At 41.4% G+C, this 16,178-nt stretch overlaps 1 protein-coding gene across 1 annotated transcript in view; it reads left to right on the top strand.

The window, feature by feature from the left end:
• Positions 1 to 8,074: 8,074 nt before the first annotated feature.
• LOC148363353 (tetraspanin-9-like) overlaps positions 8,075 to 16,178 on the top strand; it is a 407,202-nt gene continuing 399,098 nt past the window's right edge. The window contains exon 1 of the mRNA XM_088341017.1: positions 8,075 to 8,291. The gene's annotated coding sequence lies outside the window, so the exon portion shown is untranslated. The remainder of the gene's footprint in view (positions 8,292 to 16,178) is intronic.

The raw sequence follows: 16,178 nt of genomic DNA, 5'->3' as shown, positions 1-16,178 counted from the left end.
TCTTGTATAAAGGAAGGGCATGCTACGGTGTAGAAAAAATACTCAAATTGCTTAACCCCAATTCAAGTCCTTAACATTCCCTGACATTTGTATTGTTTTGGCTGACAAAGGACTCATTTTTAGTGGTATGCCTTTGCCTGCACCACAGGACTGTTTTACACTCAGTAGCTTTTTTTTGATGAATGACCTTGTAGATTTATGTAGTACCCTGCTGTTTTATCTCACACTACTGTATGTCCATTCATCACAAATAACCAAGAAACTGACAGCTGTGTCCTCAGCAAAGACTTGAAACCTCGGCTTTTGTGTCTTGCATTTTGCAGGTCAATAGTTTGCTTTTGGTATGGGTTCATTCGTCTTTAAATGCATAAATTAACATTTCAGGGTAAATAGGCCAAACAATTCCATTAATTTGAGTAGCTTAAGACACAGCTTTTTTTTCCACGTAAGTCTAATGATAATAAAGCATTGCTTCCCAAATGCAATTACTTTTCTGGGGATTCACAATAACTTTTAGTATTTTACTGCCAGAAAAAAAGACATTCCTAACCTTTTGGTAAAGCCCCACAATAATGTGGTATGTGTGCACTTCTAATCATTGCCCCGAGGAGACACATGCTTTCTGTGTTCCTCTCAATTAAAGCTTAAAATCCTTTTTAAAATAGACGTATCATATTTCCCTACACAAAAGTTTATCCGACATATAAATCAGACTAAGCCCAAAATCCATAATTAGATAGGAAAAAACACAGTGCTTATTTACACGGGATTTAAAAATATGGATGAGCACAGTCATAAAAGGAAACATAGTAAACCTATTAAATGAGCAAAATCAGATGCCGAAAAAAGTTTTTACTTGGAAATACGATTGTTTTACACAATTTAAAATTATTCTGAATTTTCCAGTTTGTTGCAGTGTAGGTCATTCATTCATTTATTCTGAAAAACTATAATTAGTTACAGATACTAGTTACTTTATGTAATTCAGGCGTGTCCAAACCTTTTGAAAAGCGGGCCAAAATAGGTAAACTGAAAATGTGTGAGGGCCAATCAAATTTTTTTGACCATTATTATGACACAGGCTATAGTCCGTGAAAGGTTTGCTGTGCTTGGCGATCAGTGTCGCGACCGTAGCTTGTCTTTGTAACATTTTCGATTGACCCGCGGTGTTGGGTGATAAACTTATAGCTGAGGTGTCCAACTCATTTTCATCGAGGGCCAGATGAGCATTATGGCTTTCCTCAAATGGCCTGATAATACTTATGAATTTAATTGAGTGGTATAAAAAAAACTAGTCATATTTTATTCATTTTTGATAAATAGTATTTATAAGGATTTATTTATAACTACTCCTTCATGTAAAATGATTTGGATTTTTTTTATTATTCAAGTCATTAACGTGATGAATGCATGCGGATGCCATGGGTTTGACAAGGATGTTCTAGAGTTTAGTTTAGTAGACATTCAAAAAGGGTAAAAAATACATCAATGGATTTTCAAACATGCAAGTAGTATAGCAAAGGACCCTAACTCATATATCAAATTCCCACTCGTTTTAAAAGTCCTCCCCTGGCCCCTTAAATTTCTTATTTTACAAAAGCAGATCCACCCTAGATGGGTATGGAAATCAAAGACAGCAACATTACTGGTCAACAGTCACAATAATGTAAACAGTGCATAATAATCAAAACAACAGTTCATAGGAATAGTCAAAGGAACAAACTGGCGTCCTATGCAACCTCCATTTTTAAAAACAGAATAAACTTATCAGTAACCAGCAATTAATTATCGCTGAGGGTCACAAGGAGTCTATCGGTTGTTTTCAAGTTAAATGTTGTCATATCTTGTCAATCAATTATCTTTTTAACCTTAAACGTAATTAATGCATTCATTATCAACTATTACATCGATGATTGTTCCAAAACAACGAAGGCCAACAAGTGATAATGTGAGTGTTGTGTATTTAGTAGAGTTGTAGTAGGATTCAAGACAGGCAGGGACGGTACATTCATAGAGTGTTTACTTAACTTCTTCCTCGGTAGTTCTCAAGCACAAGTACAAGGCTGCACATTAGTATACAGCGACACCGCAGGAAGGGGAGTGTATTACACGACACCATAAAATGAAATGAAATGATTTGCATTTATATAGCGCTTTTCAAGTCAAGACTTCCCAAAGCGCTTTACAGTGCGCTTCACATTTCCCAATAGCGGCCGTGAAGCCATGTAAGGCGCTAACCTGCTCATTGGGGGTATTAGGGGTTCAGTGTCTTACCCAAGGACACTTCGATATGTAACACGGAGGAGCCGGGATTCGAACTGCGATCTCTTGATCCCAAGACGAGCGCTCTGCCTCCTGAGCCACTGCCGCCCCCTAAACCACATATTCCCTTTTTGTTAGAATAGGACACAAACAGTAGCATTAATCTGAAATACGCAATAACTCTTCGGTAAGTATGAGCTTATAGAAAACATACATTTCAATATTCATTACCAGATTAGAGGTAAATATTTATCAAAGGTAAGCAATATTGTAAAGAACTATTCTGTCAATATCGGTAAGCAAAAGTGTGTAAACCTTGTAAACATAAGCAGACTGTATGAGGATCACATCATAAACAAACATGACAATTTTTAAAACAATGAACATTCATCATGTCTTTTTTTTTTTGAACATCACCACATCTTTTCTGTATCTTTTTTTTTGTGTAAATCACGTAATCTTGAAGCCATGCAGGAGCATGTCATATTCTCGGTGCACTCGGAGAGGGATGTGGTGAGGGCACAGTTTCAAGCTCAGGTTCAGGTGGCTCACCTTGGTTGCTTGGCAGGAGGCAAGCATCAGCACCTGTGGCGCTGAAGCAGCAGCACAGGTGGAAGAATGGGCAAGGTGGAAGGCATTCCACACCTTTACATCAGACAGCAGATAAGTGGCTGGACCCTTTTGGGCTACCACTGTCAGTGGCTTGGTGAACTTTGAGTGTCCTTTGGCAATGATTCCAGGTTTGCGGACGCGAACCGCAGAGCCAATCTGGAAGCTGGGTGATTTTGCACCACGACGTTTGTCAGTGTATTGTTTTGACTTCTGTTGTTTGTTTTGTATGTTTTGTAGCATGTTGCCTTTGTCAGCAGTGGGGCGCATGGAGTGAAGACCTGTGATGTGAAGCGTTGTATTCAGTGGTCTACCATGCAACAGTTCAGCGGGGGATACTGAAGTCACGGCATGTGGTGTGGCTCTGTAAGTGTGTAAAAACTCAGTGAAAAAGGCTTTCAGTGGTTTACCTTCGATGTTGGCTGTTTGTATACAGTCCTTGAAGACTCTGTTGAAAAGCTCAATTTCACCGTTGGCCTGTGGGTTTTCTGAGTAGTGTATGCTGTAATCAATGCAGGTCTTTTTGGCAGGCGTCCAGTTTCATCCCACACCGGCTATTAAGTCATTAGTCCCTTAAACTACGGCTTGATAAATCTGTCTTTGTGCGAATAGCGCTCCTGATGTGAGTAATTGACAAATCAGAGTTAGATTAGAGCCCCAGGTTATTCCTAATGCAAATAGCTATATTCTGTTAATGATGTGCCCTTGAGGGGACAAAATCATCAACCACATTTTTAAGAGAGCTGTATTTAAAGACAGTTGCCAACAGAGAAGAGAATATCACCAATATGGGGAGGAGAGAGCACCAGCCCTCCAAAACTCTGGGGTAACAGGCCAGAGGCCTAGAGGAATTTGTTTTGTTTAGAGTGAAGGGAAGTCAGGACTGGATGCAACCCCGACTTTACGGGGAGCACTTGAAGGCACGCCTGATTTGATTTTGACTGTTTGCTTTTGTTCAAATATGAAAAATTGATCATGTTTTTCCAAGTGTAAAACCTGCCTTTGGCTGCCCGGGGTACCAGATGTGTACAAATGCCTCTAGAGGTACATGCAACCATGTGACTCTTCGGCACTCCCAAGTGGCTCCCTTGTGCTTTTCAACAAACCACGGCCAAGGAAATCGCTCAGAAATGCCGGGCCATATCTACAAACATCAACAGTATAAAAATAATACAGATGTTTCAAAACAAAGAGAAACAAACCAAAAATCAGCAATGTAACACAAATATCAATACTTAATAAATAAAAAAAAAGAGGTAAAATTCTTTCCATTCTATGATATTTTGAAAATAAATTCAGTTGCGCAAACAACGTGTCATTTGGTTCTCATTCCTTGCTTTTGGTTCTCTGCTCCAAGGAATAAGCCCTTTTGGCTCTGTTCCCATAGTGACACCAGATTCATAGGTCTCTGCTAGGAACAGTAACATGTTTAAAGTTTTGGTTGCAGCTTGTTGCATGTGATTATGTAAATTTGTGGAGTTGCCACAGTGATAGATCACTTTAAAAATCAATACCACGCCAAACTTCCTGTTCACCTTTGTCATTTTTATCTTGTGGTAAGGGTGAGCAGATCGATCAGGCTGCTATCTCACTCTCCTGTTGCCTTCTTCCCTGCCTCAGAGGCACAATGCATTAGGGCAGCCAGTGGTCAGGTAGGGGAGGGGGCTTCAAAACACTGCATTCCATGGTCCTCGTCCTAACCAGGTTTTCTATTTTGGGGGGATTCTATCAAATTACACATAATAATTAAGCCAACATTGTTTCCTATCTAAATGGTGCTAGTTAAGATTCCAACTTTTATTTTCCATTTAGTGTTTTGTTCTGTGTTATATTCAAGTTTGTTCAGTAGATTGTAAGTAAAAGAAAACTCCATAAATACAAGAGTTTGTGTCTTGATTAAACTATATCCAAATAGTAAAAATTGTGAAAATATTTCCCCTAAATTTGTATGTAGCCACCCTTTAGAACAACTAAAAAGGTTTTCCATATGTTTTTCCTGATATAATGATCTAAAAACGTATGTGGTGTTCCAAAAAGGCGAGAAAAGTTTTTGGAAAGAATGAACCTTAATTTAATTAGTTAATCGATTATTTTCAAATATTTTTTTTAACCACCCAATATTGCTACATTGATATGTCACGATTGCTCATTGTACTCAACTGTGCCCGCTCGTTTGGCGCCAGCTGCTGCTAGTTGCCTGATTGATTCCCCTCCTTTTTATACCCAGTGCTCCAGTCACTCCTTGTCAGTCCGTCAACGAACCTCTGCATACGCAAGGCAAGCAATTTGACTCTGGCTCCCGCCAGTCCCGTCTTCGTCCGTTTCCCACTCGTCTGTTCTTGATTTTCCCGTTGGCTCCGGCTAACGACCCGTTTTGAAGAAGGAGCTGAGCCAAAAGGAAAAGCTCTCGATTTACCAGTCAATCTACATTCTTACCATCACGTATGGTCACGAACTTTGCTTCATGACAAAAAGAACAAGATCCCGGATACCAGCGGCTGAAATCAGTCTCCCGCACAGGGTGACTTGGCTCTTCCTCAGAGATAGGGTGAGAAACACTTTAAGCCGGGAGGTACTCAGTCTAGAGCCACTGCTCCTTCACATTGAAAGGAACTAGTTGAGGTGGCACGGGCATCTGATAAGGATGCCTCCTTGACTCCTCCCTCGGTAGGCAGGACCCATTGGCAGGAGGCCCGGGGACAACCCAGGACTGGAGAGACTATGTCCCTAGGCTGGTCTGGGATTGCCTCAGGATCCCGTTAGATAACCTCGATCAATGGTTCCCAAACTTTTGCAGGCTCGAGCGCCCTTGGCTCCCAGTGAATTCCTAGCTATTTTCGATTTTTTTTCTTAAGTACATTTTCTGTGTTATTTTGTTTTTGTTAACACTCAACCATTGTGAAATGCTAGACCTAGAGAAAAAAGCACCATCTTCTGGCATGCTTTGTTAGGGTTGCTTTCTGTTGACCATTTTTCACTTTTCAATTCTTTAATCGATAGAAGTACCTAGCCACCTATCAAATGCACTAGATAACACTTCAAGCTCATTAAAATAGTAGTCTGGAGAATTTTCAAAATAAAACATCACAAAATAACATTCTAATTATTTATTTTGACATGTTTGCATAACCAAACAAAGTCAATCTCTAACATGAATAACATTTGAAAAAGGAAATAATGAACTCTTAAAAGAAATCAAGAACATTTGCACAGTATAAAAGATAAAAAGTACGCACTTAAAATAACCCACACCAAACAAAGTAAACAACAACAAGAATAAATTGTGCACACTATAAAAATGTAAACATTGCACACTAAAAATAATCCACATACTTTTAAGGCCGTAAACATGACACATCTGCAATTAGTGTAATACAAAATTTACCATGTGCTACCGCATCAGTGCAAGAAATGTATTCTAAAACCCACCATTCCTGCTAACTTATCAACCCCACTGCTGCTACTATTTATTACTCTTATAACATTTCACTTATTAACTTGCATAAATAAAAAGTCCTAACCTCTAATCGATAATGAAGTTTTGGGGTTGGGCACTATTAGACATGTTTAGCTAGAGTCACAGCATAGGTTATTTCTTTGTGCCTTTGCGAACTTTTTTCGTACAGCGTGAAGGTCGCAAATGCTGCTTTGATGGAGGTTTGATTGCCTCTCAGTCCACTTGTAGAAGCACTTTCTTCGTCTTTTATTTGTGATCATTTTTGACCTGCCGTTTATCTTAATGTGTGATAATTCTTAAGGTGCTGGTACAAATGACTTGTGTTTCCTTTGGACCTAGCTACTACACGAAAGCAAATTCTGCAACGGGCGTTTTCTTCTGTTCCACGCCCGCTTCGTCAGAACCAAAATAGGTTCAAACAAGTGACGTACCACCCTTCTTCGGTGCAAGCTTTTTCCTTCTCTTTTCGCAACCGCACTACGTCACATCGCGATGTTGACTCGATTTTGTTTATTCGTGAAGCCCTAACGTGTTGTGTACAAATCGTCAAACAAACATTTAAACTTCTGACTTCGGACTGCTGCCACCCTACCGCCCCCTTCTTCCTCATTGGGGGTTCAGTGTCTTACCCAAGGACACTTCGACATGTAACACGGACAATCCGGGATTTGAACTGGGATCCGTTAATCCTAAAACGATCGCTCTACCTCCTGAGCTACTGCCGCCCCAAAGCCGTAAGTCATTTTTGCTCAAGGCTTGACATCATAAAAATACTTTTTATCCAAACTGTAAACTTTTAATATCATACCTGTCAACCTGTACGTTTTTTACCGTACAAAGTACGTTTATTATGCGTTTTAAGACGTGTACGACTTACAAGAAAATCTGTATAGAAAAACGCAAATTTGTCAATTATGGGTACCATCCGATATACACCAACTATCACGAAACGGCAAATCAGTCAAGTCAAACGAGTTCGCCGCGGTAGCCTCTATCTCGGTATCGTTTTTTTTTTCCGTTGCAAACGAAGCGAGAGGTTTGATGCTACTGTGAGCATGTGTCTGCGCCTGGGGATTTACCATCATGCATCATTCCGTGGTAGTTGCGTAGTGTAAGGAAGTCAGTCTTCGGCTTTTTCAGCTCATCTCATTAAAGAGAGCCGGCTCTCAAACGGCTCACTTGCTTTGATGCATTATATTACGAATTATTATGTGTATAAAGAAGTTAAGAAAAAAAGGAAGTATAAAAGGAGAAAATGAAAAGTGTAATCATTATATTACCAACAATAATTTAATGCAGAAAATGATTTAGTAATTTGAATGAGAAAATTCGACTTAATTATATTCGAATGTATTTCTTCCTTCTACAGTGAACGTCCATGCTACTTAGTTTTTTAATAAACCTCATCCATGTCGAGCAATTCCGTATCTCACAACAAAATGTTAATTAACAATATATATGATATAACAAAATACATATACAATATAACATGTTAAACTACATAAATAAACACCTTTGAAAGTTAAAAGTTGGTGTAAGATTATTTTGTATTTTGTAAGGGAAAATACGACAGTTTGAAAGGGCATGGAGCCGTGGAGGTTGACAGGTATGTAATATTGGCCAACAGAGTAGTGTCATGTTTGATTCCGTCAAGTTTTTTGTCCTCCCTCCCTGTAGCAATAAAATCCACTCAGCACCTCAGCGCGCCTCTAGGAGTCAGTAAGAGCTTAATGTTCAGATCCTGCACTTTTGTGTGCTTGCACGTCCAAACATTCAATTTGAGTAAGTTCCATCAGCACGCGGAGTTCTGTCACCCGATTGTCAGGCAGAAACCACAAAGGAGGACAAAAACGAAGCAAGCGGACTGGCTGCAGGTGATCCATCGGAATTAAAGCAAGTAACTACAGTACAAAGTACTCGTGCAAAGTTCTTGTGCAGCGAGCTTCCAGAAGCATCTCCAAAGGTAGGCCAATGCTGTTTAATTTGTACTCTCGCACCACTTGGAGACATGTTGACGCGAGCTGCAGAAATGAGCCGCAAGTCGCAACTTATATTTCCTAGCTACAGGCCGATAACTGAGAAAAAAACCGGATAAACCATGTTTATAAAATCATGTTTTACGATTTTAGCTATTTTGAAAGATATAACATTCGACAACACTTTCCCTGAGTTTCATAATGCCCATATATAGGGAAATTAACAAAAACAGTGATTAAAGTTAAATATTTCCGATTTTAGAAAACAAAATTAAAATTAAAATAAGTGAAGTAAAATGAGCAGAGAGTAGGCAAGAACATGACTGAACAAGAAGACTAAAAATAACTTTGATTATTTTTTGTTGAATAATAAATGGCTCATTCACAAATAAAGATATGTTTAAGCCTATCCTGTCCTTTTATTAAAGAAAATAGTTTTAAAAATGCTACAGTTTTTTTCGGCATGCTTGGGTTGGTTACGCCTATGGTTAAATTTAAACTTTAAAATTAGAATACCCCTTTAGCTGTACAAACATTTGATTGGTATTACGCCCAATAAAAAGCAAATAAACCTTTAAACGTTATTTTATCAGGTTTTCTATCAGATAAAGGTGGATGGAAGGCCGTAATTCAAATGGCCATATCTTTAAATAGTTGATCAAGAAGTTTTGACTATAGTATCATTTTATGCTCATTTCTTATATTTTCCATGGATACTAATACCCAAATTTAATATTAGGCTCACTGTGACTCACTTCGTTTGATGAAGTTCATATATCAAAGTCACCATTGCTGTCTTTTCACTTTTTCTTTCTTCATTACACATTATAGTCTAATAAGAATCACAATCACCTTTATTATCATTGTATTGCTACAACGTATTTAGGGTTGCAATCCAGTTGGCAAAAATTTACAATAGAAAGACTAATAAACATAGAAAATTAAAGTTTTCTCATGCAATATAAAGTATTCACATCAGAAAAAAACTGTACCCAACCCAGATATTGCACTAAACCTGTAACAAGTCAACGTGCCAACTGAAAAATCTTCTATTTGCGCAAAATTTTGGAAATGAAGTCATGTGTTCATAAAGTAAATGGTACAATGGAAAAACTTTTAACGATAAATAAATAAAACAAAGTCTTTCTTCTGCAATAAAAAAGTTATTCTGCACATTAAATAATTCTTCTGCACAACTGTTTTAGAACCAATTCAAGAGCATAATTATGATGATCACATTCAGGATCTTTCCTAAATCTTCCCCCACTTGCAGTAACTTTAGTGTTGTGCACTATACGTAGAAGTATTTTTTTCTCAGTAGAAACATTTTAATACAGCATACACAGTTTGAAATGATCAAATACAGGCATACAATACAGGGAAAACGTATGCGTTGTCATGTATGACATATAGTATAGTGTATGTCATATACTGTGCATCCAGACATCATGTTATGTTTCTTTTTACATTTGTTTTTTATAATATTCGTTTCATCATATATGGTTTGGAAATAAGATATTAGGTCCTTTTTTTAAGCAATACATTTCTTCTTTTCTTTTGTACTATTACATTAGTTGTATTTTTATAGTGTTTCTATAGTAGTATTTCTATATCACTGCTGTACTATCCATTCATCCCTCCATTATCTGCACCGCTTATCCTCAATAGGGTCGCGGGGATGCTGGAGCCCATTCCAGCTATCTTCGGGCAGTGGGCAGGGGGCACCCTGAAGTGGTTGCCAGCCAGTTGGCAGGGCCCACAGGGACAGACAATTCACTCGCTCATTCACACCAAGGGAGAATTTGGACCGGCCAATTAACCTGAAATGCATGTTTTTGGAAAGTGGGAGAAAACCGGAGTACCCAGAGGAAACCCATGCAAGCACGGGGAGAACATGCAAACTCCACACAGGACGTTCGATCTCATGACCTCAGGACTGTGCCGCACACGCGATAACCACTGCGCGGCCGTGCTGCCACTGCTGTACTATTTTTGTAGTATTTCTGAAGTATTTGTATTTTTCTACAATGAAAGAAAAACAACACATTAGGTTTCTGTTTTCAAGCTCTAAATTTGATATTTAGTTTTGTAGGACTTTTATAGTATTTTTGTTGTTGTTCTGTAGTAGTATTTTCTTAGAAGACAAACAAATGGACAATGGGAATAAAGCTAGCGGCAAAAAAACTCTACAAATATTAATCAGCATTACTTAGTTTACTATTATATATTTATTGTCATTATAAGTTGACCATTTTTGTTTGGCGGGTCTGATTGAAAAGCTTGCTAGGCTGCATGAGGTCTGTTTCTTTTGTTTTCTTGAAAAAAAAATATATATAAAAAATAATTAATATGTATACATATATAAATAAATGGATAAATAGATACATCTCGGGACCAGAACAGAGACAGGACCCACTTGCGTACGTTTCTCTCAGTTTAATTGGGAAGAAGGGAAAGGATTGCTCACGCGATCCGGTGATCGCTGGTCGCGTGGAGCAGGTTGCTCTGAACGTGGAAGTGGTACTTCCGTGGCGCGCGATGGCGGTATCGGGAGCAGAAAAAACAGGTCAGTAGCCGGGACAGGAGAGCAAAAAGCGCGGTCGGGATCAGAAAATGGGTCGAAGCCGGGAAACAGACGGGAGCCAAAACAGGAGTGAGTCAGGGTCGAAGAACTTGCCTAGTTTACCTAGATAGATAGATAGATAGATAGATGTGTGTGTGTGTAAAGCGCATTGTAAAGCGCTTTGGGAGGTCTTCATTGACTTGAAAAGCGCGACATAAATGCAGACCATTTATATATATATATATATATATATATATATATATATATATATATATATATATACTGGACTGTCTCAGAAAATTAGAATATTGTGATAAAGTTCTTTATTTTCTGTAATGCAAATAAAAAAACAAAAATGTCATACATTATGGATTCATTACACATCAACTGAACTATTTCAAGCCTTTTATTATTTGAATATTGCTGAATTTGGCTTACAGCTTAAGAAAACTCAAAAATCCTATCTCAAAATATTAGAATATCATGAAAAAGTATACAAGTAGGCTATTCAACTAATCACCTGAATCATCTAATTAACTCGAAACACCTTGCGAGGGTTTCCTGAGCCTTAAAAACACTCAGCTTGGTTCAGTAAACTAAATCACAAGTATGGGGAAGACTGCTGATCTGTCTGCTGTCCAGAGGACCATCATTGATACCCTCCATCAGGAGGGTAAGACACAAAAAGAAATTTCTCAAAGAGCAGGCTGTTCACAGAGTGCAGTTTCAAAGCATATCCACAAAAAGTCTGTTGGAAGGGAAAAATGTGGCCGGAAACGCTGCACAACCAAGAGAGATGACCGCAGCCTTAACAAAATTGTGAAGAAGAGCCGCTTCCAGAATTTGGGGGAGCTTCAAAGACAGTGGGCTGAAGCTGGAGTCCAGGTATCAAAAGCCACAGTTCACAGACGTGTCCGGGAAATGGGCTACAATAGCCGTATTCCCATGGTCAAGCCACTTCTGAACTCAAGACAACGGAAGAAGCGTCTGACTTGGGCTATGGAGAAGAAGCACTGGACAGTTGCAGAGTGGTCCAAAGTCCTCTTTTCAGACGAAAGCAAGTTTTGCATTTCATTTGGAAGTCAAGGCGCCAGAGTCTGGAGAAAGGCTGGAGAGGAGCAAAATCCAAGTTGCTTGAAATCCAGTGTGAAGTTCCCACAGTCAGCAATGGTTTGGGGAGCCATGTCAGCTGCTGGTGTTGGTCCACTGTGTTTCATCAAGTCCAGAGTAAATGCAACTGTGTACCAAGAGATTTTAGAGCACTACATGCTTCCATCTGCTGAAAAGCTCTATGGAGATGAGGATTTCATTTTCCAGCATGATCTGGCACCTGCCCACAGTGCCAAAACCACCAGTAACGGGTGCACTGACCCGTGCATCACTGTCCTTGATTGGCCTGCTAATTCCCCTGACCTGAACCCCATTGAGAATTTGTGGGGTATAGTTAAGAAGAAGATGAAAGACACCAGACCTACAAATGCAAATGAGCTGAAGGCCGCTATCGAAGCATCCTGGGCATCAATAACACCTCAGCAATGCCACAGGCTGATTGCCTCCATGCCACGCCGGACCAAGTACTGAGTGCATCAATGGACATTTTCAAATGTTTGATTTAGTTTTGCTGTTAAAAAATTATTTTTTTACTTGGTCTGAGGAAGTATTCTAATATTTTGAGATAGGATTTTTTAGTTTTTTTCAGCTGTAAGCCAAAATCAGCAATATTCAAATAATAAAAGGCTTGAAATAGTTCAGTTGATGTGTAATGAATCCAGAATGTATGACATTTTTGTTTTTTTATTTGCATTACAGAAAATAAAGAACTTTATCACAATATTCTAATTTTCTGAGACAGTCCAGTATATATATATATATTTCTATATATTTCTATATATTTCTAACTCGAGGGCAGCACGGCGGCGCAGTGGTTAGCGCTTGTGCGGCACAGTTAATGTCTCGGGAACCTGTCGTGGGTTCAAATCCAGCTCCAGACTTCCTGTGCGGAGTTTGTATGTTCTCCCCGTGCTTGCGTGGGTTTCCTCTGGGCACTCCGGTTTCCTCCCACATTCCAAAAACATGCATTTCAGGTGAATTGGCTGGTCTAAATTGTCCCTAGGTGTGAATGAGCTGTCTGTCCCTGTGTCCCCTGCCCACTGCCCGGAGATGGCTGGGATGGGCTCCAGCCCCCCCGCGACCCTAATGAGGATAAGCGGTACGGCTAATGAGATGAGATTTCTAACTCGTGATTGAATTTATACAAATACTGTATTTTCCGGACTATAAGTTGCGATTTGTTTGATTTCTAAGTTTTTGAAATTTTCCATAACCTCTCAAACGATCAGCCCTTTTTTTCAAACGATCAGCCCTTTCTTGAAATTCACGCATTTTTTGTACATTTATGGGCATCATTTTGTTGAAAACTTAAAATAAAATTAGAGCTGTATAATATTTAACAAGGTCCTGAAATTTAGACGACAGAATAGTTTGTGTGTATGATCAAGATACCCAGCCTTGTGAATGCGCGTTTTTGTACTGTAACTAACGGTTCCACTGTATTTTGAAAAATGTTGTACTTCCTAGTCATGCATTTTTTGGCCGGTACCAAAATCCAGAGTGACTTATATACCGTAAAATACAGTAAATTTGTCCAAATAAATCTGCCCTCTAATCAGAATTTAACAGTATTTTTTTCACCCCCAAAAAGCTCTGAAAAAGACGCGTCATTGTCTAAATACTTCTTGTTTTAACTACATATATAAAGCCTTTGGGAGATTGTGTGTCAAGGAACAGAACAAGGACTCGGATCCAATAGCGTCAGTTAAAGGCTTTATTGTGACAAGATTCGGTGGAGCAGGCTTGGGACGTCGAGCCTTGGCAGTGGAAAGCCTCTTGGGACGATATGGCAACTCCGTGGTGAAAACGCGTGGCGAAACGTAGCAGGTAAGTCGGTGGCCGGGGCGGAAGAGTAGATCGTAAACTTTTAACAGACAAGGGTCAGGCAACGAGAATCAGACTTGGAATATACATGGGCTTGTGGTACCTTGAATGTTGGAGGTTCACTCAGGAAATGAGGAAGACACTCGAACGTCCATCTCTGGACGCTGACAGCTTATGTAGTAGACTTCCACCAATCAAGAGATCGCGTTCCAGCACACCAGCTGATTACCTCAGGTGACTCCGGTTAGGTAATCACGACAGAACCCCCCCCTCAAGGGACGGCTCCAGAAGTCCCCCAGGGAAAAATAAAAATAAATCCAAACACGTCACATGGCAACACCGGTAATCCAAGGGAAGAGAAAAAAAAAAAAAAAAAAAAATCACAGGCCAGCTACAAATAATCCCCCAAAACCCAAAATACATCACCAATAATCCAAAATTGGAGGGCCCAGAGGTCGTCCGATGAACCCTCAGAATTCTTCCGAGTGGATAGAGGCCCCTTCGTCCGCATCTGAAGGGGTGGTAGCGGGTGGGTCTGCCGGTGGAAGAGCAGCAGCGTCAGACCTACGACGACGACCACGGCGTGGTGCTGGTTGGTCAGGATGCAGTTGATGGAATTCTGCCACAAGAGATCGGTCCAGGATCTGCCTGCTGGGAATCCATGATCTCTCCTCCGGACCATATCCCTCCCAATCGACCAAGTACTGGAAGCCCCGACCCCTGCGTCGGGAGCGGAGCAGGCGGCGCACTGTATAGATAGGCTCCCCGTCCAAGGAGCGTGGAGCTGGGGGAGGAGGTGGAATGGGTGCCAACGGACTCTGGCTGACGGGCTTGATTCGGGAAACATGAAACGTGGGGTGCACTCTCATAGATCTTGGTAGACGGAGACGGACTGCTGAGGAGTTGATAATTTTTACTATAGGAAATGGGCCAAGATACCGAGGAGCCAGTTTCCTCGACTCAACCTTCAGTGGAAGATCAGCTGATGCTAGCCACACCTTCTGGCCCACCTGGTACTTCGGAGCAGGACTCCTCCGTCGATTAGCTCCAACGGCATGAGTCTTGCTAGCCCGAAGGAGTGTGGCCCGAGCACGAGCCCAAGTTCGCCGACAGCGACGTGCATTAGCCGTAGCTGACGGGCAGTTTACTTCCTCTTCTTGACTAGGGAACATAGGGGGTTGGTACCCATACACACACTGGAAGGGGGACATTCCAGTGGATGAGCTAACCAAGGAATTGTGAGCATATTCCACCCATGCCAATTGCCGAGCCCAGGACAACGGTTCGCTAGAGACCATGCAGCGAAGTGCCGTTTCCAAATCTTGGTTCACTCGTTCAGACTGCCCATTGGATTGAGGGTGGAACCCTGATGAGAGGCTGACAGAGGCACCCAACAGACGACAAAACTCCTTCCAAAACGCGGATGAGAACTGGGGACCACGGTCAGAAACAATGTCCAGAGGGATGCCATGGAGGCGGAACACATGCTGCTGGACTATCATTGCAGTTTCCTTGGCGGAGGGGAGCTTCGGTAGTGCCACGAAATGGACCATCTTACTGAATCGGTCCACGATAGTTAGTACAGTCGTCATCCCCTCGGATACTGGCAACCCCGTCACAAAGTCCAAGGAGATGTGGGACCATGGGCGGCGGGGAACCGGAAGTGGATGTAACAGACCGGCCGGACGTTGGTGGGATGTTTTGTTCTGGGCGCACACTTGACAGGCGGAGACATATTCCCTAACGTCCTTGGCCATGGTAGGCCACCAGAAGCGTCGGGACAAGAAACTGTGAGTCCGAGCCGACCCCGGATGGCAAGAAAAGTGAGAATTGTGCCCCCATTGGAGGACCTCGGACCGTAAGGGTTCGGAGACGAATAGTCGACCCTCGGGACAGGAGCTGGGGCCCGCCTGATCGGGTATCGCCTCTCTGACTCGGGACTCGATATCCCAGGAGACTGCTGCCACCATACAGGAAGCTGGAAGGACCGTTGCGGGACCCTGAGGTGTGTCATTGGAATTCTGGAATTGTCGGGAGAGCGCGTCGGGTTTCACATTTCGAGATCCGGGTCTGTAGGACAGAGTGAAGTTAAAGCGGGTGAAAAACAGGGCCCAACGTGACTGGCGAGGATTGAGCCGCTTGGCCGATCTAATATATTCTAAGTTCTTGTGGTCAGTCCAAACTATGAACGGCACCGTTACCCCCTCCAACCAATGCCGCCATTCCTCCAGGGCTAGCTTGACGGCCAACAACTCACGATCCCCCACGTCGTAGTTGCGTTCGGCCGGGGACAACCGCCGGGAAAAGAAGGCGCACGGGTGCATCTTCTGGTCCTTGTCCGACCGCTGGGACAGGACAGCACCCACTCCCACATCTG

This window comes from Urocampus carinirostris, chromosome 7 (genome assembly GCF_059441175.1).
Source record: "Urocampus carinirostris isolate Australia breed hairy pipefish chromosome 7, RoL_Ucar_1.0, whole genome shotgun sequence".
NCBI lineage: Eukaryota > Metazoa > Chordata > Actinopteri > Syngnathiformes > Syngnathidae > Urocampus > Urocampus carinirostris.
Note: the sequence above shows the minus strand (reverse complement) of the source record. Positions and strands in the feature narration are given on the sequence as shown.